General features: G+C 39.0%; 1 protein-coding gene and 1 long non-coding RNA gene across 5 annotated transcripts in view; one reads left to right on the top strand and one right to left on the bottom strand.

Annotated features, from left to right (window-relative positions):
* The window catches only part of kiaa0586 (KIAA0586 ortholog), a 427045-nt gene that overhangs the window by 126003 nt on the left and 273585 nt on the right, over window positions 1-27457 (top strand). The gene's annotated exons all lie outside the window — the stretch shown is intronic.
* The window catches only part of LOC138753652 (uncharacterized), a 64483-nt gene that overhangs the window by 30355 nt on the left and 6671 nt on the right, over window positions 1-27457 (bottom strand). The window contains exon 2 of the long non-coding RNA XR_011351331.1: window positions 23954-24031. This is a non-coding gene — a long non-coding RNA (uncharacterized lncRNA). The remainder of the gene's footprint in view (window positions 1-23953; window positions 24032-27457) is intronic.

Here is a 27457-nt window from a genome sequence, read left to right as displayed (position 1 = left end):
CAATCTGACTGCAGATTACAATACCATGTATTGTACAGTAGTGGTTATTCTCTCAGACCCAATGTACCCCCTGAAAAGTGCAAATGTACCACTGGGGGTACATGTACCCCAGGTTGGGAACCTCTGGTTTAGAACTTTATTATTATTTGCTCCTCATTCATTCTTTAATTTTATGCATATTCTCAGAATAGAAATGATTCAGTTGTTCGATTGTACCTGTCCAATTCTACCCCTCTTTTAGGAAAAATATCTAATTGGATTTTTAACCTAACTTTAAAAAAAAAATGTCATCAATTTCTGTAGATTGCACAAAAATCAGAGATTTTCATCCAAGATACACTATTCTCCAACAATTTTGTTGCAGCAATGACTTCAAATCTTGGAAAGACTATGGAGTTAAAATATGAGATGAGGAGAACCTGCCCAAGGTGAACCCAAACAAGGCAGAAGGACCAGACAATATACCTGAACAGGCACTGAAAGACTGCACAGACCAATTGATGAGGTCTTCACAGACATCTTCAACACCTCACTGCAGCAGTCCATCATTCCTGTAGGGTTCAAGACAACCAAGGTACTGTCATCCTGGTACCCAAGAGGGTGTCTCTGATCTCCAGGATTATGAAATGCTTCAAACATCTGGTGATGGAATGCATCAAAACTTACCTCCAAGAGATGCTGGACCCATTTCAATTAGTCTGTAGAAGAAGCCATTCCACAGATGATGTTATTCACTCCATCTTGGCCCACCTGGAAAATAATGCCTCATACACCATTGACTTCATCTTGGTGTTTAATATGATCATTCCCCCAAGGCTGGTGGAGAAGGTATCCTCATTGGGACTCAACACCCCTCTCTGTAACTGGATCCTGGACTTCCGAATGGAAAGAGCACAGTCTGTCCAGGTTAATAACAGAACATTGAGCACCTTAGGGCTGTGTGTTCAGCCTGCTCCTGTTCATGCTACTGACCCATGACTGCATCACCAGATCTAGCTCTAACAGTGTCATCAAGTTTGCAGATGACACAACAGTCGTTGGCCTCATCAGCAATAATGATGAGTTGCACAAGAGAGAAGAGGTGGAAAACCTTCTGAAATGGTGTGAAAGTAACAACCTGACTCTTAACAGGGACAAGATGAAAGAGATGATTGTGGACTTCAGGAGGACCAGAATGACCACCCTCCACTACACATCAACAACTCTGTAGAAGAGAGAGTGAAGAACAACAAGTTCCTTGGAGTTCACTTAACTAGTGACCTATCATGGACACTCAACACCTCACTTCTCAGGACTGCACTTCCTGAGAAGACTAAGTGGGCAAGGCTACTGGCCACCATTATGTCACCCTTCTGTAGGAGCGTCCTGGCTGGCTGCATCACCATTTGGTACGGTTGCTGTAGAGAAATGGATCGGAGGTCAATCCATAAGGCCATAAGAATGGCAGAGAAAATCACTGGAATCTCCCTCCCTCCACCATCGATGTGATCTATTGGGATCGCTGACCGAAGGAGGCACGCAAAATCATTGAGCCACAGCCACAGACAAACAATACGTATGCTGAACAATTATATCACCTAAACAAATAAATAAATGAATAAATAAATATTGTTGTGTACATATGAGAGGCTGGGATGGTCAGTGAGAGCAGTTCCTTTGGTTGTTCAGTATTCTCACTGCCTGTGGGCAGAAGCTGTTCCTCAGCCTGGTGGTGCTGGCTCTGATACCCCAATGGGATCCGCTGAAAGATGCCTTGTGCAGGGTGGAATATCTTCAGACATTCAGGATCCCAGTCTGGATCATTCAGGAATGATCCAGAGACAAAATTGAAAAATATTGATGGCAAAAGCTATCATGCCATCTGCTCACAAATTGTCCAAAGCATAGAACAGATTTTCTACATACAAGCTGCATGTGCCAGCAAACAGATGATTTGACAACCTGAGCTTGCTAAGACCCTGCTATTTGGAACAAAGTTCAGATTTATTGACAGAGTGCATACATAACATACAATCCTGAGATTTTTTTTTCCTGTGGGCAAGGTAGAAGTATCACTTGTTGATAGTGCAAAGAACTGTACTCAGGAAGATAGGTATATATGTAAACATATAAAGAAATGTAAATAAACTGTGCAATACAGAGAAAAAAAATCAATGAGTCCTTAAATGAGTCTGATTGAGTTTGTTGTTGAGGAGTCTGATGGTAGAGGGGAAGCAACTGTTCTTGAACTGGTGGCGCGATTCTTGTTAACCTATACCTCTTTCCTGATGGTAGCAGTGTGAACAGTGCTGGGTGATGTGGATCCTTGATGATTGCCGCTGCTCTCCGACAGCAGCATTCCCTCTAGATATTCTCAATGCTAGGAAGGATTTTGCCTGTGATATTCTGGATTGTGTCTGCTACCTTTTGCAGGACTTTTCACTCAGGTTCATGGGAGTCCCATGCCAGACCGTGATGCAACAAGTCAGTACACATTTCACCACACATCTGTAGAAATTTGCCAGGGTTTCTGATTTCATACCAAACCTCCGCAAACTCCTGAAGAAGTAGAGGCGCTGGCGTGCTTCGTTCACGATACCATTAGCATGTTGGGTCCAGGAAAGATCCTCCAAGATGGTGACTCCCTCTCCACATCTGATTCCCCAATGATCACTGGATCATACACATCTGCTGTTCCCTTCCTGAAGTCAACAATCAGCTCTTTGGTTTTGGTGGCATTGAGTCATTGAGTGCAAAGTTGTTGTTGGTACACCATTCAGCCAAGTTTTCAATCTCCCTCCTGTATGCTGAACAATAAGGGAACCTGGTCTTTGTCCACTTCGCAGGATATATGGATAGTAATTCTTCTATTATGAAGCCCTATTCTGCTTCTTTCTCTGATGTTGAGCTACAGGTTTCTCAACAGTATATTTTTGCTGATATCATTGTTTCCTTTGGTCATTTTGATTTATATTTACAATTAAATTCGAAGCAACCTAGCTACCGTCCATGCTAATATGATTCAAAAAGGCTTTGAAGGATGGAAAGTAACAGAAATAAAAATACTATGATTAAACCCATTACCACAAGCAGACAAAATACATCTGAGAGTACTTAATATTTATTTTTATTATTCCATGACTTTTGATTGGAGTTTACAAGATTATTGTCATGCTTTCAATGAAGTAAGGAAACTCAGGAAATCTGTGAATGTGTTGTTAAACTTGAAACTCCTCTTCCCCCGAGGGTTTGCACAGAAACCAGCTCGACATGAAGTGTAGAATGTGGAAGTGAATTGTGGAAATTAAGTGGTTGGAGCTGCTTCTGAGACATTCATGTTTTGGCTTGATTTATTTAGCTCACCACCACCTCCAACCATATGAATGTGCCTCCAATTTAAAAGCCACCTCCCCCACCTGTACCCTGACACTGTTCCTTGCCCTGCCCCTCCATGACTTGATTTGCTGTGCTGTTTTAGATTTTGGATCACTGACATTTTTTCAACCCCCATGGACTATATATGAATTGTATTGTGAACAGCTGGTGTTTTTTTTCCACGAGCACAGTATCCAGGCCAATATGTTTGTTTACCTCATCACTTCCGGTGTCATGTGTTGATGAAGCCATTCTTTATTTCTATTCTAATGAGAGTTAGCCTTGATTTCATTTTAGTTAGTTTCAGATATTTAGTGTTCAAAACAAAATTATATAATTTAAATACAAAAAAATTGCCTTTATTTTGGAGTAGTATATGGGTGGGGTGTTTCGATCTGACGAAAATGCAAGCATTTGGCAAGCCAGTTTCAACCTGCCTGCTTTTGTGCATAGATTGAGTATATATTTTATAATTAACTGAACAAAGAAGTACTTTGTTGGTTTGAGAATTGACTTGTACCTTCACTGTAAAAATGATTTAATTAAGTTAAGAGCACAGAAGCAGGCTCTTTGGCTCACTGCATCGGTGCCAACCATCAACCAATAATCTACAATTGTCCCCTTTATCCTTTTGCATCCTTCTCAACTCTACGCCCCTCTTGATTCTTCTGTCACTCATCTACACTCTTCCATTTAAGCAATCAACCAGCGTGTCTTTGCTGTGTGTGAGAAAGCTGGAGCATGCAGGAAAAACCCACAGAGATAATGTGCAAACTTTGAACAGACACTTCTGGATTGAACCCAGATCGCTTGAGCTGTGAAATTGCAGCACTATGAGCCACTGTGCTGACTAGCACTATGAACTATGCCGAGATCATAGAAAGAAAAAAAAACTATAGTTCTCACTCTTATCATGGGACTTGCTGAAATGACTGCATGTGTGAATGTTGTTTGAAGATAGGATTGGGACTTCCAGTGGTGTTCCTGCAAACAAGACACACACATTCGCACAAGCACATGAAAACCATATTCTAGCTGCAAGTGAATACTGCACTGGCTTATGGAGTGAGGACATGTTCCTTAATGAGAGAGAAAAAAAAAATCACTTGTTCAATAAATTATTGCTGTTTGCAATCATTATTTTTAATATTTGTCACAGTATGTAAACTGTGGCAGAGTATATAGATATGTTTTTCGGAGATAAATTGGGAAAGGTTTCTTAGAGTAGGTCATATGCAAACACTTTAAAACAGATCTTATTTGAAATACTGGAGCTCTGCTAATGCCAGACATTAGCCCCACAGCCCTTGCAAGAGCTTTGGAGAGACTTCACTAATGGATTGTTGTTTACAAAAAGGCAAAAGACGAAAGATCTTGTCGGAGCCACAGATTGTTTGGAGATGTTCTGTTTGGCAAACAGAGAGCGAGTGAAAGACTCACACACACAGAGATCAATTCTACAGTGTTACAGCAGGCAAATGCAGCTGGGACTGGAACAGGGCAAGCTTGTGAAAAACTCCATTTGGATAGATGGGTTGTGAGTTCTTAATTCAGCCTGGTCAAAGCCCTTGTGGTTCATGCAAGAGGAGAGGACTGGCTGTCTAATGTTTCACTTGGAATAAGAGAAACAAAAAAAATAACTCTTTGGTGACCTGAAAGAAAGAGGTTATCATCTGGAGAACCCTGAGGGGGCAAGTTTCATCAGCAGGACACTGAGGTAGCTGATTAAAAAGGAATCAGTTGTGGATGTCCTGGAACAACAAATCTCTCTCTAAAACGACAAGAACCTTCCTGAGCGGTAACCATTTACCTTTCAAGATCAAAGCCTGGTGAACTAGATAAATGTTAAATTCTGTGCATAGTATAAGAATTGCCTGCAACCAGTGAACTTGGAGGAATGAGAAGTGAGATAGGACTGTGAACCAAAGAACTTTTCTGAACTTACACACATATTACATACATGCACTTAGAAGGGGGTTGTTAGGTTAATAGTGATAAGTTAAAGTGTGATTCTGTTTGCATGTTTAAAGATAATTAAAAACAACTTTTGTTAATTAACCATTTGTCTTGTGAACTATTGATGCTGGGTTTATGGGTCCTCTGGGCTCGTAACAAAATATTATTTTTGTTTCTGTCAATCTATGTTAAGAGTTAAATATGTGGCGTTTTTGACCATTGACGAATGTTGGGATATTCAAAATATTTAAAACATCTGCAAGTTTAATTTTTAAATTTTTTGCCTATGAACATATTTTCCTCCTAACATGCTTGCAGAAAAATGATGTTTCTGATTACACATCAGATTTGATGCACTTCTGTAGGCCAAATCTTTCAATGAAGTGTTTGAACTTAATACACTCTATTCAATTTAAGAAATTTGGCATTTTTCACATATACTTTTATTTAGATTTCCATACATGGGAATGAAAATAATGAGCAATATAGTGTTAAGATTACAATTGTGTTGGCTATAAGCCTCAAAGCCTTTTCCCGTTTCTTATTCATATTCAGAAATTCCATTGGGAATTCCAATGGGGTTATGAGAAAGGATTTAAGAATAGATTCTCCTGTGTGAATGTTGGGAGAATTTCAGCAAGATCCTTGCTTTCCAATGGTGGAAAGGACCCAAGAATTAGCCTGAGAAGCTTAGCCTGTAAATGCTTTGACCTGACATTTGCTGAGATACATCAGCAGTTCTGTTTCGAATTGACAGCATTTCCTGGCGCGATCTACACCAGTGTTGGCGCAACATTTTGCTAAGTAACTACTCGCATTTCCTTGCATATGTACAAGCAAATTCAGGAATTCTAGTTGTGTGTGAATGAGGGAGTCTCTGTTGGCTGACAATTTTCTTACTATATTTTGATGTGAAATTCTGCATCTCCAGTACCAGCACTGGAGAAACTGATCAAAGAAGGTGCTTTAGGTTAAGCCCTTTAGAAGTTCCACTCTACTGATTGCAATGGAAGAGATTGTCTATGAGGAATTAAGTTGTGTTCTAGTATTCTTAGATTATTAATATAGTTTGTTTAAATGCTGTTAAGTGCAGTAACTAATTACTGCTACTTCTTCAATGTACATAATTTTGTGGTTATGGTTAATTTATTATTGAACTTTTAAGTTTAATGTTGGTAATTGTACTTTTAGTTACATTGATAAATCTAAAAATAACTAAAAATTCATGATGGTTCAGAAATATCTATCAGATGAAAGTATTTGTATTTATAATATGAAATGGAGTGGGAAATTGTAGGGGAAATGATCATTGTTTATTATTCTGGTCACATGCTTAGAAGTATTTGGAAAAGTAAATTGATATGTTAGATACTGCAGATGATGAAAATCTGAAAGTAAAAGAAAAGCCTGGAAATATTCAACCAATCAGACAATGTCTGTAGAGAAAGAAACTGAGTAAATATTTTGTGTATTTTTTTTCCATTGGAATAGTTCTGATGAAAGGCTATCAACTTGAGGAGTTGTGCTGATTCATACTGATCAGTAGTTGGTGGGTCTGTGGCAGGATGGATATTGTGTTCTAGACAATGTATCTGCACAACATGAAAGTCAGGAATGGGTCCAGCAGGCAGGTAAAAATGATTGAGATTCCATCACCTGAGGCCAAGTTGCCATTCATGGTTCACTCACCACGGGATGCAATGACAGTGAGACCTCAAATTTGCATGGACCATCTACAAAATGTTAGTGTGGCCCTGGAATTGCACAAGTGGTGAACATTTATCAGGTTTCTCTCTCCTATGACCTATTGAGTCTTACCAACCTTTTGTGCTTTATATGAACTTGGGTTATAATTCTTTGTTTTTTCTTCAATGAAGCTAGTCTATCTATCAATCTATTTATTTATTTTATTTAGACATACTGTACATTAACAGGCTTTTTCAACCCACAAGTCCATTTCGCCCAATTTACATCCAATTAACCTACACCCCCGGTACGTTTTGAACAGTGGGAGGAAACCAGAGTCCCCGGGAAAAACTCACGCAGACATAGGGAGAACGTACAAATTCCTTACAGATAGTGTGGGATTCGAACCCCGGTCCCAATCGCTGGGGCTATAAAGGTGTTGCAGTAACAGCTAAGCCTACCCTGCCTCCCTGGGTGGTGAATCTAGGGAATTGGCTGCCCATTGAAGCAGTGGAGGCTACCTCAGTAAATATACTTAAGACACATTTGAATAGATTTTTTACATAGCAGGGGAATTAAGGGATATGGGAATTAAGGGATATGGGAAAGGACTCAAGAGAACTAGAAAGGGACATGAGAAGGAAAGTTGGATTGAGGAAAACCCTAAGGCATTCTATTTTTTCATGAAGAATAGAAGGATAATGAGTGAAAGTAGGCCCACTTAAGGATAAAGGATGCAACGTGCCAGGAGGCAGAGGAGGTTGGAAATGAGCCTATCATCAGATCAACCATGATCTAATTGAATGGCTGAGCAGGCTCAACAGGTCGAATGGCCTACTCCTGCTCTTATTTCTGTTCTTATGTACTAATTGATGGTCAGTAGGGATACGGTGGGTCAAAGGGACTGTTTCTGTACTGTTGGAATACTTCAATGACTTTATGAAATCTAACAAATGACTGCAAAGTTACACAATACCTGTACTAGTTTTGCGGCGCTATTTGGTCTAACTGCCTTTTGAAGCACAAATGGCATAATTACAAACATTTTTATGGCTTCACAAGTTTGCTACAGTTAGCATTTATTTTATCTGTGAGATTGAATTTAATCTCTACCTCACTTCATCAGTTTAATTAAAGTAAGAGAATGGAATACCTTTCAGAGATAAAATGGTGAAAAGTTTCCCAGGAATATAGACCACTGACCAAATAAAAAAAAACTAAAAATATTTTTTATTGTTCAGTCTTGTTTTCAGTTTTCTCTTTTTTTTTAATGAAACAGTACAGATGGGGAATAAAAGGATATTATCAAGGGTTTTTATCGTGAATTGTGAGCTCCAGTTTTCGCAGTAACTATTTTGTGGACTATTCTGACCCCAAATGGCTCTTTTGGTTCCATGTTTCTGTGTGATTTGGTCCTTGATCCTTGTCAGTAGGTTTTTGATATCAGAAAACCGCACGCTTAACTTGTGCAAAATGCTTCACTGAGTATGCCTCTGAACCATAGTTCCAATGCCTTCAAGTTATTAGATTGGAGAGTAAAACCAACAAAGCGTCTGTTGATCCATTTGCTAAAAAAGAATAGCTTAATTTTCAGCTGAATCAAGTGGAAACATCACCCTTTGTGGTGATACAACCACTGGACTGTCTGTGACTGCTTGCACCTCTCTGCATTCTTGCAGGGGGCAACCCACTGTACCTGCAGGGAGGTAATCTGTGAGGCTGGCTCCACCTATTTCCTGCCAATCACTGGCCCCATGTAAATGCTCACGCCAGCCCTTGGGCAAGAGCAGAGCACATTGGAGCCAGAAGGGATACTGAACCTGTGTGCAAGTTTTAAGCTAATTAAAGCCTGGAGTACATACAGCCTTTGTAGTTTGAGCTTGTTTGTTTGCACTGCTGCGCATCACACCCTTGTATGTGGATCTTTTTGGTCTGAGGGCCTTCTCTTACTGGTATCGTGCATCCTTCTTGGTAGATGGGGAAAATTAAGAGAGTTCAAAAATGTGATGCCTGTATTAAAAGCAAACATAAATCTGTTTCATTTATTCCAAGAACTACGATATGTGGTATGACGGTGACCTTAGTATCCCAATAACCCAAGTTGAAATTGCACCATGGCAGCAATGAAATATAAATTTGTGTAACAGTCAGGATTTTGAACAACAAAACAACTAATGTTAGCACTGTTGGCTGTAAACCAGATTATCACAGATACCCTTCTAACTTGATCAAGCCAATAATGTGACTCCAACCCATCACATTTCTTGACTCTTAAAATTTTTCTGAAAGTTAAAGGACAATTAGGAGTGGACAATAAATGATGACTTTGCCCATTAACCCTGATTTTTATTTAAGAAAAGTGAAAAAAAATCTCTTCTTCCTCCAGTCTCCTGTAGAATTAAAATGTAGAATTGATTTTGGTGCTTTGCTTCATTATGTTTGAAATATAGTAATGATGAAATGCTTTGGAAACATCCCAAGATTAACCGATGTTGTTGCTTCTTCCGAATACAGTCACATTTGCCAAAGATCCAACAAAATACATAATGATCACTCATATTGCTTCATCTCCTGGGAATGATGAATCCCAAGGTCCATGTAAAGAAGTACAATACAACACAATGTGTTACTTGCACAAGCACATGGTTTTTGGACAACCCTGTACTCACCCTTGGAATGATCATGTTGTTACAAAAAAAATCAGTGATCAGTGAAGAATCCCTTCATCTAGACATCTTTTGAGTCGTGGAGCTCTTTTATGGTTTGAGCTCTTTGTACAAGAGGTGTAATTAAAAAGCTATATATCAGGAAAAAGAGAATATTCCATTTCTCATCTGAAATTTACAATTCTCTTATAATTAAAAAAATATTAACAGTTTCTCTCCACAGACGGTGCCTCACTAGCTGAGTATTTTGAGCTTTTCATTCTTATTTAAGATACCCAGCACCTACGGTCTTCACTTTTCAATCGCTGTATCAATGATGCATTTTTTGCATCATTCCACACTTAATTTAAAGCAATAATATAAATGTTCATGCCTGCATGGACAAAAGCAAAAAATGGACTTTACTGGACATACTTCAGGCCCTTTTTAGTCCACCATTTGAAGCCAAGCAAATGTTATTTATTTTAGTAAACGTGCAATCTGATTCAGCTTATTAGAAATAGCTTCAATATTATCATGAAGGGAGTAAGGCTAGTTTAGATTGCGAATGTGCCACTCTTCATAATTAAAATTTTATTTCATAATTTTATAAATTTCATTTATAATAAAATAATGACAATTTAATTTCTTATTTGCACAGTAATAGGAATTCTTTTAACTTGGGACAAGAAGCAACAGGGGTACTACAGGGGTGACGATTTCACCGTTATAGTTATTTGCAACATAAGCATTGACAATGAATAAGCTTAAATACATAGTGCTATCAATATTTTTTTAAATTTGAGTCCAGTGCGTAGAAGATAGAAAGATAAAAAGATACTCGTACAAGTTGTGGTGTTTTATCAAGGAAAGAAGAGGTTTTCTATTGACACAATATTAACAAATTTGCAAGATTACAGCAAATGATTGTGACTGAGGTGAAAAATTTGTCAGTTGAGAAAATAAAGTGCCCTCCATGTTTGGGAGAAAGATACATTTTTCCTTTATTTTCCTCTTGCTCCACAGTTTTAAATGTGTAATCAAACAATTCACATGTTTATTCATTTTTATTCAAGGTTATGGGTAAACATTTTGGTTTGACCATGTAGAAATTACAGCACTTTTTATACATGCCCCTCAATTCAGGGCACCATAATATTTGGGACATTTGGCTTTACAGGTGTTTGTGAGTACTCAGGTCTGTTTAATTGCTCCATTGGTGCAGGTATAAGAGAGTTGGGCTTGCTTCTAAGCTTATGATCACCTTTGGAGTCTGTCGTTGCCATTTTTCAACATGAACACCAGAGTTGTGCTGATGAAAGTCCAAACATGATGCCCTGAAATGAGGGGTCTATATGTAAAAAGTGCTGTAATTTCTACATGGTCAAACCAAAATGTATACAAATAGCCATGAATAAAATCTGGAATCTGCACTTTAATGGCATGTGAATTGTTTGATTATAAATTTAAAACTGTGACAAATAAAGGGGGAAAAAAGTGTCTTTGTCCCAAACACTATGGACAGCACTGTATATATTTACTTTGGAAAAAAAATGCTGATATTTCAACATACTTTGAAATTTAAACTGCCTCATGGATACGTTTTCTGAGAAATTCTGATAATTCGAGCCCCTTTGTTTCGTGACAACAAATGCTCTTAGAAATCTCAGGTGTGTTATAATGTGTGTGAGAAGTATACTGGTTGACAAAATGTCTGCCAAAAGAATGTGGAGCACTGCACGGTGCTGATTGGACAATAGTGATGCCTATTTTTGAAGCTCAACATTCCAGTCAATACATTTGCTTAGCCTTGCATGGCTGAACACTGTGTAGCAGGCAAGAACAATCTCTTAAAAGAGATACACAGAATATAGTTACTGATTGACTTTTATTCCTATTTAGTAAGTAACACTTGCTGTGAAGCATAGTTGTTTCGAATTGCAAAAGGCTGCAAGTAATGGTGAGGCAGATGCTGAAGGATTCCGTGCTGGCACCAAGACATTTAGTCAAACCAGCTGCTTGAAGAGGTGGGTGCATCAATTGACATTCCATTTGGAATGCAGAGTGACTGAGTGAATGAGCAGAGGAAAACAGAGCAAAACAAGCTGCTCAAAGAGAAAGGGAAGACTATCAACTGGAAGCCATATAAGTATTCCCAGTCAATTTAGGAAACAAAGGTCTTGCTCTCAGCTTGGAAGCTTAGAAGGATGTGTTGCAAATGGCTTCGAAGGAGACTGAGACAATAATTGTTTTATGTCTAGCAGCTTCCTTGTCTAGATTTGGGAATAATTCCAACATCTTGAAAGTTGTGATTTGCTATTGTACATTGTCATGGATTTTCTTTTTTAAATAGCTATTTAAGCTTCATTCTCTCTTGTCAGAGGCAGCAGGCCAAAGGGTGAATTTCCTCTGTTAAGGATGGAAACCAAAGTTGTATCAGGTGCCAGTGACTCATGCAAGTCGCCCATAGGCACCTCCAATCTTCTGTATTTTGCTCTGTACCAGAACCAAACTGGCTCTCCTCCCTTCATGTCTCGCTGGAGCCTGACCACAGGTAATAAAGAAAATCCTGCAAGGCAATGTCTGGCAATAATTATGATGTCATCATTGTGTGATTTTGAGCTGTGCCAACAAGATGATGGGAATGCAGCACTGATAGCTGTTAACAAAATGGCGGTTCATTCTGTTACGCAGCTGCACAGAAATGGCAACTATGCCACAAGATGAAATGTAGTGGAACAGGCTTTTGGTCTACAGCTGCAATGCCTCATTTGCCTGAACTGCAACAAAAAAATCCGACAGTATTTGCAGAGTAGCCATCAAAATTCAAGAGCCTTTGTCCTCTTGAGGGAACAGGATTTCCTACAAGTTGCATGGCAAACAACTAAGGAATAGGAACATGATGATGTCAAATGCTGGAGGAGGTTTGGGATGAAAAATAAATTTACGCCAAAGCTGCATTGAAATGTGATAGCAATGTTTGCAGCCTAACCCTCTCTTCACCAACCCTCATTCATCTTACTGTTATTGAAAGTAACAGGATTTATTTGTTCACAATGCAAAAATCAAACCAATGCAAGCATTTCAAACCCAGTGTACGGTATTATATGGTACATGCAAAAGTAAGGTAATTACTCTTGTGTATTTCCTTTGTGCCTGCTTTCCATGTGGGAATGAGGCTAATGTTTTGGCATGGATTGGCTAACAGGATGGCAGTCAAGCCAGTGGAATATCACAGGGACCAGTGCTCGGACCCCACAACTGTTTGCAACATAAATAACATGGAGCAAAGAACTAAGTTTGGTTTATAGATTTGCAGACTACACAAAAATAGACTAAGAGGCAAGTTTAGAGGATACAAACATTTTACAGAGAGATAATTATAGGTGGGTAGATCAATGGTTGGCAAATGGAGTATAACAGGGGAAAATATGAAGTTGTTAATTTGGAAAGAAGAATAAAAGATTAGTATTATTTAAATGGAGAAAGAAAGCTGCAGCACAAAGGAATACATAGATCCTTGTGTGTGAAACACAGGAAGCTTGCACACAAAAATGACATTTAACAGGGAAAACAAATGGAATTTCAACAGTGTTGCAATATAAAAATAGAATTGTCTTACAGCAATTGTACAAGACAGTAGTGAGATCAGATCTGGAATACTCTGAACATTTTTTGTTCCCATATTAAAGAAAGATGTTATTTTATTGGAACTGACTTTCTTCAGCACTCAGCTATTGATTGGCTGCTATCTCTGTGTAGGAAAGCCTGCAAGTGGGTACAACAAAAGTGTGGGGGAACAGGTTTGAAAATAATGTTGGCCACACTGCAAATGGTGGGCCTTAAGTTTTATGCAAAACCCTGTGCCATGTTTGGGTTGGAAGACTCAGATTTCAGGCATGCTTCCCATTGAACAAACACTTAATTGTTTCATCATCAGCTGTATTTTCCATCATGCTCCATCAAAGTCCATCATACCTGAATTTGCCTATGTATTTGCTCTCCACCATCCTGCTATCTAAAGAACCCATGTTTGCTCAGTCCTCAAAATTGTATACAATATTAATATATGATTTGTGGTTACTAATGTAAAATTCACTGTTGATGTGTCTTCTGCCTTACAATTTGTTATCAATGCCTCCCAAGTTGCATTGGCGTAGCGGTTAGTGCAACCCCTTTCCAGTACCAGTGATAGGACCGGGTTCAAATCCTGCACTGTCTAAGGACCTTGTATGTTCTCCCCGTGTCTGTGTGGATTTTGCCTGGGGGGGTCCAGTTTCTTCCCACTGTTTGAAGCATACTGGAGGTTGTAGGTTAATTGCGTGAAAATTGGGTAGCATGGACTCACATGCTGAAATGGCCTGTTACTGTGCTGTATGTTGGGGAGGGGGGGGAGGGGGAGGGAACAAGCCTAAGGTGAATAGAGGGGTGGGGGAGGAGAAATGCATTCTTTCACCAGCTGTAACTTGAATTTGGATATTAGGTTTGAGTTAAGCATGAAGAAATAATTATCTTAATTATTTTGGCATCATTGATCACCATGGTGTTCAGCAATGGCCAAAGAATTATCCTCATTACCATTTCTTTCCTAGGGTCAAGCCACGCAGATGCATCTGTTTTGCTTCAGTTAGGTTGTGCTGCTTTAGGTGCCACAATGAGAGGGAATTATATTAGTAGGCCTTTTCACACCACGGCCGAGCATTGACCCTACTTGGACTCAGGTGAAATTTCCGGGAAGGCAGGACCACTTGGGCCTTTCACACCGCAATCCAAATTCCCTGTAATTTGCCTTTTTCGGCAATTATTGGGGGGGCAGCCCCCATTGATGAAGTAGTGAGTGATGCATCAAGCACTCACAGGAAGTCCTACTGGAAGTTGGAAGACTGTGTAAGTGTATATTTATGACTGTGTTTATATTTATGTATACACACACACACACACACACACACACACACACACACACACACACACACACACACACACACACACACACACACACGCAATTAACAATTTAGTTAAGACCAATCACTGGGCCAACATTTTCACACCGCCGTTTCACAGGAGGGTTTTTGGGAAAATTTCCTGGGAATTCCCATTTTACTCAGCAGTGTGAAAAGGCCTGGTTAGTATTGTGCTAATGGTGGATTAGTTACTTGCACTAGTGGACCTACTGATAAGTGTCCTTGCATCAGTGCGAATTCTGCAGGAATGATTGAAGCAAATGGACTTAATGGTTGGAGATTATTAGTAAATGAGTGGCAGAGGCCACTGAATTCTAAAACAAAATGTCATGTTTGTATATTGTTCATATAAACATTTCAGGCCAAGATCAGCATCTAGTGGCTATCCTTAATTGCCCTTTAATTGAATGATAATTTAAGATCATATGTGTGGCAGACACGTGGTCATAAATTCTGGCATTGACTTTCACAGCTATATATACCATTGGCTTCTGCATGTGTTTTGGGAAGATCTGTTGACATCCTACAGAAGTAGGACATCTGTCTTTCCAATTTCTTCACAAAGGTCTCCACTGCAGTGTCTGAAAACCAGAGGGTTGACAGTCTTTTTTTGCAGTCTGATTTAATTTCTGCATGGCTGTCAGCACCTGCACTTTTGTAGCTGCAGCTCACACACTGCATGTTAGCTCAAGGCATCAGCTGAGGGTAATCAACAATGTGATTATTACGGTCTGATTACTGGAATTAATTTAATGAGCAGATCATTGATCACTTTGGTACTGCATTTCACGTATTTCCCTTCTTTCCCCTGTCAACATTTCAAAGGGATCTCCTGCTCCCCTGTTCCCACCTTCCATTCTTGTCTCATCATATTTTTCTCATGGAATTGCAAAAAAATGGAGCACCTGTTATTTTACCTCTTCCTGGTGCCAACATAGTAATGTCATCATGAAGAAAACACAATGTAGAGGCATCGTGAAAAAAACCTCTACATCCTCAGGAGTTTGCAGAGGTTCGGTATAATATGGGAATGCTTGGTAAACGTCTACAGCGAAAAGTGTGCTGAATGGCTGCATTATGGCCTCGTATGGGGGTGCCATTACTTCTGAGCGGACAGCCTTGCAAAAGGTAGTGGTCACAGCCAAGGATATCACAGGCAAAACTCTCCCACCATTGAGAAAATATATGTGGAATGCTGCTGTCGGAGACCAGCAGCAATCATCAAGGATTCATACGTATGTTCTGTTCTCGCTACTGGCATCAGGAAACATTCTAGATTGAATTTATTGTCATGTAATAAAGATAAGCAAAGACAAATTCTGTGTAATACTGCACTGATGTAAGGCAGACAGATTTTCCATCAGCAGAAATTGCCTCAAGTGCCTCACAGTCAGAGAAAGAGAAGCAAAAGAGAGTCCCCTCAGAGTCATTCTGTGTCCGTGGATTCGTTTCCAGTGATTTCGCAGCCACACAGAGTCCAGCTCAAACCATCAGCCCTGAGCTCCAGATCCAAACCTCTAACACGATCAGGAACCCTTCAGCGGTCTCGTATCCCAGTTTCAATACCTGATAAATATTCAGCCAGTCTCCAGCAGTCCTCAGTGTGGTGTGAATCCCTCAACTTCAGTCTCCCACAGCCCGCGTGGATTTGCTTCGAGTCGCCTGTGCTACCTGTTTGTTTCTTGACCTACAGAACCCCTCACTGGTCTGCGGTCATAGTCATTGTCCCATGGGTCGTCGCCTTAGCTTCTCCTTCTCAAAAGGGAGGTGTTCTCCTCATTTTCTGGTGAACTGCATCAGTCCTCTACTTCTTTGGAGTCTGCAACCACTCGATGGTGCTACAGATCATAGGCATTGCCATCTTGGGCAAAGACCCTGTGGTTGAAGAATTTTTAAATAAAACCACTTTTGACTCCTTTAACAGGCTTTTTAAATCCTAAGTGGAGCTAACAGCATTTGTATTGGACAGATGGACACCACGGGATCACTGTCTCTCCACTCCCTGCTCTTCACGGGTTTGCACCTGTCGAAACGCTGCTGTTACAGTAGCTCCGGCCACGTCGCATGTTTTTACAGGTGCCACAAGATTCGTACCATCAAGTTCAGCAACAGCTACCCCTCCACCACCAGACTCCTAAACAACAAACTCAATTCCAGATTCGGTTAAGGACTCTTATTTTGCACATTATTTATTACTGAATATTTACTTTTTTTCTGCATGCAGTCAATTTGTTTACTACTGTTTTCGCTACCGATAAATAGAAATTCTCTATGGCGTATAGGAAAACTAATCTCAGGTTGTATGTGATGTCATGTTTGTACTCTGACAATAAATTTGAACTTGAATTTCCCTTCACCTTCTCTTGGAACCCACCCAGTCTTTGCATGTGAAGCTACAGTTCCCTTGCACTTCTTCCAATCCAGTTCACTGCAGGCAGTGTCCACAATGGGATCTTATTTACTTTTGAGAAGCAAATGCAGAGAATGCAATGAATGGGTGATTACTTTGGAAATCACATGAATTCAGTTCTCAGGAGTGACTCTGAGCTGTCTGTTTGCAGTCTTCTGCACTAGAGCTTGAGAAATAATATCTGGGCATTTTCAGGCTTCGAGGCTCTATCAAATTCTCAACTTTAGTTAATTTGCTCTTTCGTTCTGTCTGTAACAGAACTGTCCATTTCTGTCTCTCAGCATTTTGGGTCAGTTTTTAATTTTCTGCTGCTATACAGTGGCCTATCAGATGTGACCAGTCACCTTGCACAAACAAATATTATCAGAGCTTAATTGTTATTCCTACATCTTATAATAAATTAAATATGAGCATCATCACTCAAAGTAATTTTTAGTCCGGGCTTTACTTTGGCATATTGTGTCTCTTCCCTCCCCTCCCCCATTGATGTTGCTCAACCTGCTAGTTTTTTTGCTCCAGATTCCAACATCTGGAATTTCCTTTCTATCTTGCTATATCAGCTACGTAAATAAATTAATGGTTGATGGAGTGCAAATGTTTCCTATACCTTGGAAAAGAAATGGGATGATAAAAAACAGACTATGGAATGGTGAACAATGGCATTCCCCTCGGTCAGTATTGTGACCACTGCATTTTACATTAGTGAGATACAGAGTCAATTTTCAACATTTTGCACATGGCTCAAAACAGGGATGTTAATCAATAAAGAAGAGAAATATGATAACTGAGGTCCAAGAATGAGAAAATAAGTACCAGACCAAACTTATTATAGAGAAATGTAAGGTATTTATCAAAGGAGAAAATGCAAGCAGGCTTTTTCCACTTGGTTTGGGTGAGACAAGAACTATTGGACGTGGGTTAATGGAGAAAGGTGAAATGTTTAAGGGGAACATTAGGGGGAAGTTCTTCACTCAGAGTATGATGAGAATGTGGAGGTGGTGGATGCAGATTTGATATTGAAATTTAAGAGAAGATTGGACAGTTATATGGATGGGAGAGTTATGTTCTGAGCAGAGGATGATAGGATTAGGCAGAATAAATAGTTCAACTGTAATTCAATGTGCGAAGGGCCTGTTTTTGTGCTGTGGTATTCTGTATAAGACTCCAACTATTAATGTGCTTTTCCTTTTGCCCATTTATATCAGTTTATCAGGCTCCTTGATGCCACACCACGTCTAACAATATCTTGACTTCAAGAGCTTTCATTCATCTTTCAAAGCATCTCTTTGATCTGTGTTTTGAATAAGGCTGTGATACAGCCAAATGATCCTGGTGAAACCCAATCATGATTTTTAAAATTAATTTACAATTCTGTCGAAGCTAATAACAGCTGTTGAAACTCATGTCCCCATTTGCACTCGATTAATCTAAAACCCTGTACATTTTGGAAGGTGGGAGGAAACTGGGACACCTAGGGAAAATCCACATAGGTCACAGGGAGAGCGTACAAACTCGTTACATTCAGGATTTGAACCTAAGAGCGTCGTCCCAACCATGCTGTCCCTCTTGATATTGGTTGAATAGATTTGTCAGAGTTAGTATGACTTTCTAGCACTGTTAACGTTATATTCCTTGACTTTGCAGATGACTTGGTGTAGATTGATGAGAAAATTATTTGCTGGATTAGATTTGTCCTTTTTTGCTGTCAGGCCACACCTGGACATTTTTCCACATTTGAGCAAGGAACTTGCATATGCTCAGTAGCCTGAATAATCTCCTTCTGTGCTATATCAATTTTATGATTCTAATATAGCCTCTCCCTGACTAATGACCTATGCAAATTATGATCATCCGTATTTACGACTGCTACATGCCATGCTAATATACTTCTGATGTGTGCATTTCGAGATATGACCAGTCGGTCAGAAGGGAACTCGGACGTATGTCAGGGAATAGCTGTACTACCCCAAAAAACTTGGTGGACAGGTTTTTTTTTTGCAAACCTGCTAGCATTGAATGTGGGAAATACTTGTACTGTTGTTATTTAGAAAGCCAGAGGTGACATTTTTACTTTCTCAGTGATTTGCTGGTAGAATTTGGGCTGTCTGTTATGAATGAAACATTTGACCCCCCTTGCAGAAATTTTAAAATGGCAAGTTCAGGTCATGAAAGGGGCAAATAACACAGAAAGTGATCATAAGTAATCAAGAACAGTCAGAATAGGATGGCACAGTTAGCATAGCAATGCTATTTTAGTGGCAGCAATTCATTCAAATCCGGCACTGTCCGTAAGGAGTTTTTATGTTCTCTCCATGTCTGTATTCATTTACTCCAGGTGTTCTGGTTTCCTCCAACCCTTCAAAAACATACAGGTGTTATTGGTAATTTGGTATTTGGGGAGTACAGGCTCGTGCACCAGAATTGCCTGTTGCTGTGCTGTAGGTGTATGTCTAAATTTAAAATGTATCTAAAAACTGAAAGCATGCAATTCCACATACCTGGTAAAAAAAACAACAAAAATATATCTGCCAGGGAAACAGTTATTGATTTTTTTTTTGTAATTTCCAGATTTAAATAAAACCAAGATTGTTTTGTTTCTTTACAGTGCAGGAGCTGAATATGACTTCATCAGTGGGAACTTACTGAATGGCATTTAAAATGTCAATAAGTTAAAAAAAATCAACAAAGTGTGTTTCTTCATTCACTAAAATGCTTCACTTCCTCCCTTCTCTGTCCACCCATGTGCTAAATCTCAAATGACTGCATAATGAACTAGGAAGCAGAATCTATCAAGATTTTTTCCCTCCAGTCAAATTTTAAATTGCTTCAGTCCCAAGCTCCGGAATTTTCTCACTCAATTACTTTACAGCTCTCTGACTCTTTAAGGTGTTCCTTGAAGTCTACCTTTGATTAAACCTTTTGACATTTGTACAAATGTCTCAATTTTTAATGTGTTGATGTCAAAATAGGCTAGCATGAAAAGGACATTTTACAATATTTACAGTTGTTGTACACCTTAGACATTCACGGGACTCATTTACTGAGTCATTTGCTGAGTTGTCTGCTGAGCATGACAAATCAAATCAAATAGTTAAACAGCAGTGTGTTCGTGTTCCACATTTTTTTGCGAATGCTTATAATATTGAAACTGATTTTAATGAGATTAAACCTCACTCTGGTCCCCAAAATGAGCATTTATTTTCATTTACTTGTTGAAATTCAAATTCTGCCGAAGGAGAAATAAATCAGTTTTGTTTTTTATATTATTCATGTTTATAGAGAGAGAAAAACCTGAATCCACTTTGGTATGAACTAATGTCTGAAGGAATCCATTTTGCAGTATTGTAGCTTGTGGTTTTTGCTGTAAATTTTGAGTTGGGTGACTTATAGTGAGTGAAGTGGTCACTGCAGTTCCAACTACAGTGGTTTGCTTCACAATACTTATTAAAGAGAAATGTTCTCTTGCATTTTTCTAGTTTTGGTCACACATTCTTATTTACATATAAATGCTTATTATTATAATATTTGAGTACTTTACAAAATAATTTATTTTGTCCATAATTTTATGAAGTTTTGTTTTGCTCCTTATCGATTTGAAAATATTTTTGGCTCCTATTTATTCTTTGATAGAAGCTTTTTTTTCCTTTGGTTTTTATGACAATGGGGGGGAATATGCTGTGTCCTTCCCTGCCAAGTAATATTTTAATTCTTTGATTTTTTTTTAAGGTGCAAAAAAATGACTGTCAAAACAGAATCAAATTCAGTTCTCAAAGAATCCAATATTTCTAGTGAGTTCTGAATAATTCATTTTTCTTTCTTGAAATCTATTTTAATGTTTTTTTTTGGATTTTGTGGATACACTGAGGCATGTAGCAGCATATTGTCTGATTTGGTATATTGTCACCATCTAAATTTAGTTTTGCAGATGGAGTGTGTGTGAGTGTTGCAGAGCTGATGGCTTCAGCCTGGCAATCTGTTTGCTGCCTAAATATACAGCATATATCAACAAATTGTTTTTCATAACTGAAGTGTAATGTGATATGCAGGACTTAAAACCTGGATTCACTGACTGATGAACCATTTAACATGCAGCGAGTAAATTGTGTACAGAGAATTGCGAAGCACATTCAAGTCTGTTATTGGAAGCTGCTTCCAACTCTGTGGAAATTCCCCTGAGGCAAAAGCTGTTTACCATTTGCAGGGGAATTGAAAGTGCTGGTTTCAATCAGATTTCCATAGCAATACACTGATGCCTCTGGATTCCTGAATAGAAAAATAAATGAACAGAGGAAGGCAAGCAACAAATATGCAGTTAAATATTTTGTTGCCGTCACCTGGCTTGGTAAAAATTACACTATTGACCACCAGTTTTCAGCTGTATTTTATCAGTCTCAAAGAGATATCTGATTGTAAACTGTAGGGAATACAGCCTAAATGCTGTTTTTATTCTATATGTTTTTTGAAATTTTTATATTCTTTCCTCTCAATAAAGCATTGAATAAAGCATTGGTTCAGTAAGAACCAGATACATGGTGTGAGCTTCAGTGAGGTTTTCATTTGCAATGGGAAAACTCAATTGTCCAATCTCATTGGACATCTACACACATTGAATTCTAATACCTAATTATTTATGCAGTTCCTCAACTTTGAGTTGTACCTACTGAAATATTGAAGCCTGCACCCTTCCATGTATATCTGTTAAAATAGGAGCCAAAATCAATCTTCTTCCAAACCTCTCACAATTCTGATTTTTGAGCCCTTGGCATCCCATAAATCTTCCAGATGCAATACAGATCTGACAAATTGCAGTAGTGAAAAAGCTGTCTATTTAATTGAAAATAAAAGGCATATAGTTTCAAAGTGATCCAAAGTTATCAAATGAAACAGCAGATTTTGGGAGGGTCTGGAGTGAAATATTTCAATGGGTACAAATCAAAGTTGAGAAACTACATAAATAATTAATTTCTTATGACAAATTGTGACTGTAAATGAATAGCAATTGGGTATATTTTTATATCCGAGTAATGGATGTGAAGTGTCCCAAGGTCAGTGTAAACTATTAACTTTAGAATAAAGGGAAATATGCATCAGTAAATGATTATTTTTAACATTCAAGTATTTTCAGCAGAAATATATAATCTTCAGAACATTGGTACGTGTGGATTGGGTTTGGGGACTCTTAGATAAAGAATTTGAACATTGGTACGTGTGGATTGGGTTTGGGGACTCTTAGATAAAGAATTTGAACATTGGTACGTGTGGATTGGGTTTGGGGACTCTTAGATAAAGAATTTGAACATTGGTACCTGTGGATTGGGTTCGGGATCTCTTAGATAAAGAATTTGAACATTGGTACCTATGGATTGGGTTCGGGAACTCTTAGATAAAGAATTTGAACATTGGTACCTATGGATTGGGTTCGGGGACTCTTAGATAAAGAATTTGAACATTGGTACCTATGGATTGGGTTCGGGAACTCTTAGATAAAGAATTTGAACATTGGTACGTGTGGATTGAGTTCGGGAACTCTTAGATAAAGAATTTGAACATTGGTACCTATGGATTGGGTTCGGGAACTCTTAGATAAAGAATTTGAACATTGGTACGTGTGGATTGAGTTCGGGAACTCTTAGATAAAGAATTTGAACATTGGTACCTATGGATTGGGTTCGGGAACTCTTAGATAAAGAATTTGAACATTGGTACGTGTGGATTGAGTTCGGGAACTCTTAGATAAAGAATTTGAACATTGGTACCTATGGATTGAGTTCGGGAACTCTTAGATAAAGAATTTGAACATTGGTACCTATGGATTGAGTTCGGGAACTCTTAGATAAAGAATTTGAACATTGGTACCTATGGATTGGGTTCGGGAACTCTTAGATAAAGAATTTGAACATTGGTACGTGTGGATTGAGTTCGGGAACTCTTAGATAAAGAATTTGAACATTGGTACCTGTGGATTGAGTTCGGGAACTCTTAGATAAAGAATTTGAACATTGGTACCTATGGATTGGGTTCGGGAACTCTTAGATAAAGAATTTGAACATTGGTACGTGTGGATTGAGTTCGGGAACTCTTAGATAAAGAATTTGAACATTGGTACCTATGGATTGGGTTCGGGGACTCTTAGATAAAGAATTTGAACATTGGTACCTGTGGATTGGGTTCAGGGACTCTTAGATAAAGAATTTGAACATTGGTACCTATGGATTGGGTTCGGGAACTCTTAGATAAAGAATTTGAACATTGGTACCTATGGATTGGGTTCGGGAACTCTTAGATAAAGAATTTGAACATTGGTACGTGTGGATTGAGTTCGGGAACTCTTAGATAAAGAATTTGAACATTGGTACCTATGGATTGGGTTCGGGGACTCTTAGATAAAGAATTTGAACATTGGTACCTGTGGATTGGGTTCAGGGACTCTTAGATAAAGAATTTGAACATTGGTACCTATGGATTGGGTTCGGGGACTCTTAGATAAAGAATTTGAACATTGGTACGTGTGGATTGGGTTTGGGGACTCTTAGATAAAGAATTTGAACATTGGTACCTGTGGATTGGGTTCGGGGACTCTTAGATAAAGAATTTGAACATTGGTACCTGTGGATTGGGTTCGGGGACTCTTAGATAAAGAATTTCCTTTGAAGATTTTAACAGGAGATGGCTGCTGACATTTCCATGGGTTAAAAGGTCATTGGTCTCCAAATTTACTTGTGTACTTATGTCTATAATTGAGAATGGGTAAGTACTTAAAACACAATCTTTCGACTGAGAGCTTTTGCTTTTATATTTTGAACATAACTTGAGACAAACCAACTTACAACATTGGTGATTTATGCATCCAGGAGATTTGTCTGCCTATGTCTTGGCTTGATTTAAATTCTGCTGCAATTGTTTTATTTTTTTGAAGGCAAATAATACTCTTGAAGTCTGACCTTTGAATCCTCCAAGCAGCTGAGTGTGGAACTAACCAGGTTGGCCTTCTCTGGCACCATGGGGCACGTTGACAGAATCTGTGAAATAACAGTTTATTGCTGAAGCTAGCAGTCAAAATTTGCCAAGAATGTTTTCAATCTGTGCATAAGAATCTATTTTTCTTATGTGGAATAAACAGAAAGCATCTAGGATACAAACTAGAACTTCAGGTCAAATGAATATTGAATACCAAATTCAGAAATTAATAGCCAAAAAATTGAGACATGGAAAAAAATTGCTGTCATGGAAGGCATGTGAAAAATAACTAAATAAACAATCTTTCTTGCCACTTCAGACCATAAGACCTGGGAGCATAAATTGGCTATTTAGCTCATTGAGTTTGCCTTGCCATTTAATCATGAGTTGATCCATTTTCCCACTCAACCTTACTTCTCCCCATAACCTTTGATGTCCTGGCGAATCAAGAACTGATCTTAAATAAACCCAAGGACCTGGCCTCCACAGCCCACTGTGGCAACAAATTCCACAGATTTACCACCTTCTTTTCTAAGTGGACATCCTTCAATCCTGAACTTGTGCCCTCGACTCTCCCACCATGGGAAACAACCTTTCTACATCTATTCTGTCCACATCTTTCAACATTCTAAATGTTGTGGACAATGAGGAAGATTACTGTAGATTAAAAGGTGATTTAGGAAGGCTGGAGGTGTGGGCTGAGAAATGGCTGATGGAATTTAATACTAATAAGTGTGAGGTGTTACATTTTGGAAAGGCAAATCTAAATAGGTCATATGCATTAAATGGTAGGCTATTGAGATGTGCAGAGCAACAAAGAGATTTAGGAGTTGTGGTAAATAGTACCCTCAAGGCTGATACTCAGGTAGATGGTGTGGTGAAGAAGGCATTTGGAATGTTGGCCTTCATAAATCGGAGTATTGAATTCAAGAGTAGGGAGGTTATGATGAAATTGTACAAGGCATTGGTGAGGCCAAATTTGGAGTACTGTGTACAGTTTTGGTCACCAAATTATAGGAAAGATATAAACAAAATAGAGAGAGTGCAGAGAAGGTTCACGAGAATGTTGACAGGATTTCAAGGTTTGAGTTACAGGGAAAGGTTGTGCAAACTGGGGCTTTTTTCTCTGGAGCGTAGAAGATTGAGAGGGGACTTGATAGAGGTGTTTAAGATTTTAAAAGGGACAGACAGAGTAAACGTGGATAGGCTTTTTCAATTAAGAGTGGGGGAGATTTAAACTAGAGGGCATGGTTTAAGATTGAAGGGGGAAAATTATAAGGGGAACATGAGGGGAAATTTCTTTACGCAAAGGGTGGTAGGGATGTGGAATGAGCTTCCGACAGACGTGGTCGAGGCGGGATCATTGGTTACATTTAAGGAAAGACTGGATAGTTACATGGATAGGAGAGGACTGGAGGGATATGGACCGGGTGTTGGTCAGTGGGACTAGGAAGGTGGGGATTTGTTACGGCATGGACTAGTAGGGCCGAACTGGCCTGTTCTGTGCTGTAAGTGGTTATATGGTTATATGTTTCAATGAGATCACCCTCAACCTCCTAAATTCAAATGAATACTGGCCAAGAGCTGTTGAACATTCCACATATGATAATCCTTTCATTCTCTGAATCATTGGTAGTGAACCTCCTTTGAACTTGCTCCAGCATCAGTTCATCTTTTCTGATGAGGAACCCAAAACTGCTCACAATTCTCCAAATGAGATATCACCAGATTTCCAAGTCTCTTTGCATCTGGGTATTTTCATTTTTCTCCCCATTTAAAAAATAGTCTGCCCGTTTATTTTCATACCAAAATGCATGTTTGTACATTCTGCAACATTGTATTTCATTTGCCACTTCTCTGCCCATTCTCCTGATCTAAGTCCTTCTGCAGCCTCTATGTTTCCTCTCCACTACCTCCTCTTCCACCTACCTTCATAATCATCTGCACACTTGGCTACGAAGCCATTCATTCCATAATCCAAATCATTGATATACAACCTAAAAAGAAGTGTCCCCAACACTGACCCCTGTGGAACACCACTAGCAAGTGGCAGCCAATCAGAATATGATCCTTCTATTCCAACTCTTTGCTTCTTGCCAATCAGCTAATGTGCTACCCATGCTAGAATGTTTCCTGATATACCATGGGCTCTTATCTTGTTAAGTGGCCTCATGGGTGACACCTTGTCAAATGCCTTCTAAAATTCCAAATACAGTACACAACATCCACTGCATCTCCCTATCCATCTTGCTTGTCACTTCTTCAAAGAATTCCATAAGGTTTTTTGAGCAAGATCTCCCCAAAAGAAACCATGTTGGCTTTGCCCTATATTGTAATGTGCCTCCAAGTACTCTGTAACTTCATCCTTTCCATTTAATGTCAACATCTTCCCAACCACTAACATCAGGCTAACTGGCCTATAATATCCTTTCTACTGCCTCACTTCCTTCTTGAATAGTGGGGTGACATTTGCATGGTCCTATGGGACCATGCCAAAATCAATTGATTCCTGAAAGATCATCACCAAAATCTCCACAATCTCTACCACTACCTCTTTCAGGACCTGAGGGTACAATCCATCTGGTCCGGGAGACTTGTCCACCCTTGGACCATTCAGTTTTCAGAGCACCTTCTCCCTTGAAATAGTAACTGGACTCACTTCCCTTCCCTGACATCTGTTACATTGCTGGTGTCTTCCACAGTGAAGACTGATAGAAAATACTAATTTAGTTCCTCCGCCATCTCCTTGTCTCTCATTATTATTTCTCTGGCATCATTTTCTAATGGTCCTATATCTACTCTCACCTCTCTTTTATTTTTTATATACTTGAAGAAGGTTTTTGTATCCTCTTTGATATTATTTGCTAGCCTACTTCATATTCATCTTTTCTCTCCCTATGAGTTTTGCAGTTACCTTCTGTAAATTTTTTAAAACTTCCCAATACTCCATCCTCCCACTAAATATTGCTTACTTGTATGCCCTCTCTTTTTTTTTCTTTCCCATTGGCTCTGACTTCCCTAGTTAGCCACAGTTGTGACATTTTTCCATTCGTATACTTCATCCTTTTTAGTATGCATTTATTCTGCACCTTCCTTATTTTTTGCAGAAACTTCATCCATTGCTGCTTTTCCATCTTCCCTACTGGTGCCTCCTTCCAAACTTCTTTGGCTATTCGATCCTCTGTTGTGTCGATCTGTATATTCCTTCCTTTAAAAAAAACTAAACCCCTCCTACCCTATAATCCTCTATTTTTCTGTCATCAATGTGTCTAAGAGTCTCTTAAATGCCCCCATTATTTCAGCTTCCACCACTATCCTTGCCAAGGCATTCCAGGCACCCAGAACTCTCTGTGTAAAAAGCTTACTCCTAATGTCTCCCCTAAACTTCCCTCTCTTAACTTTGTTCATATGTCCTCTGGTGTTTGCTGATCCTGCCATAGGAAACAGGTGTTGGCTGTCCATCCTATCTCTGCATCTCATAATTTTAT

Source organism: Narcine bancroftii, chromosome 2 (genome assembly GCF_036971445.1).
Source record: "Narcine bancroftii isolate sNarBan1 chromosome 2, sNarBan1.hap1, whole genome shotgun sequence".
NCBI classification, from domain to species: Eukaryota; Metazoa; Chordata; class Chondrichthyes; order Torpediniformes; family Narcinidae; genus Narcine; species Narcine bancroftii.
Note: the sequence above shows the minus strand (reverse complement) of the source record. Positions and strands in the feature narration are given on the sequence as shown.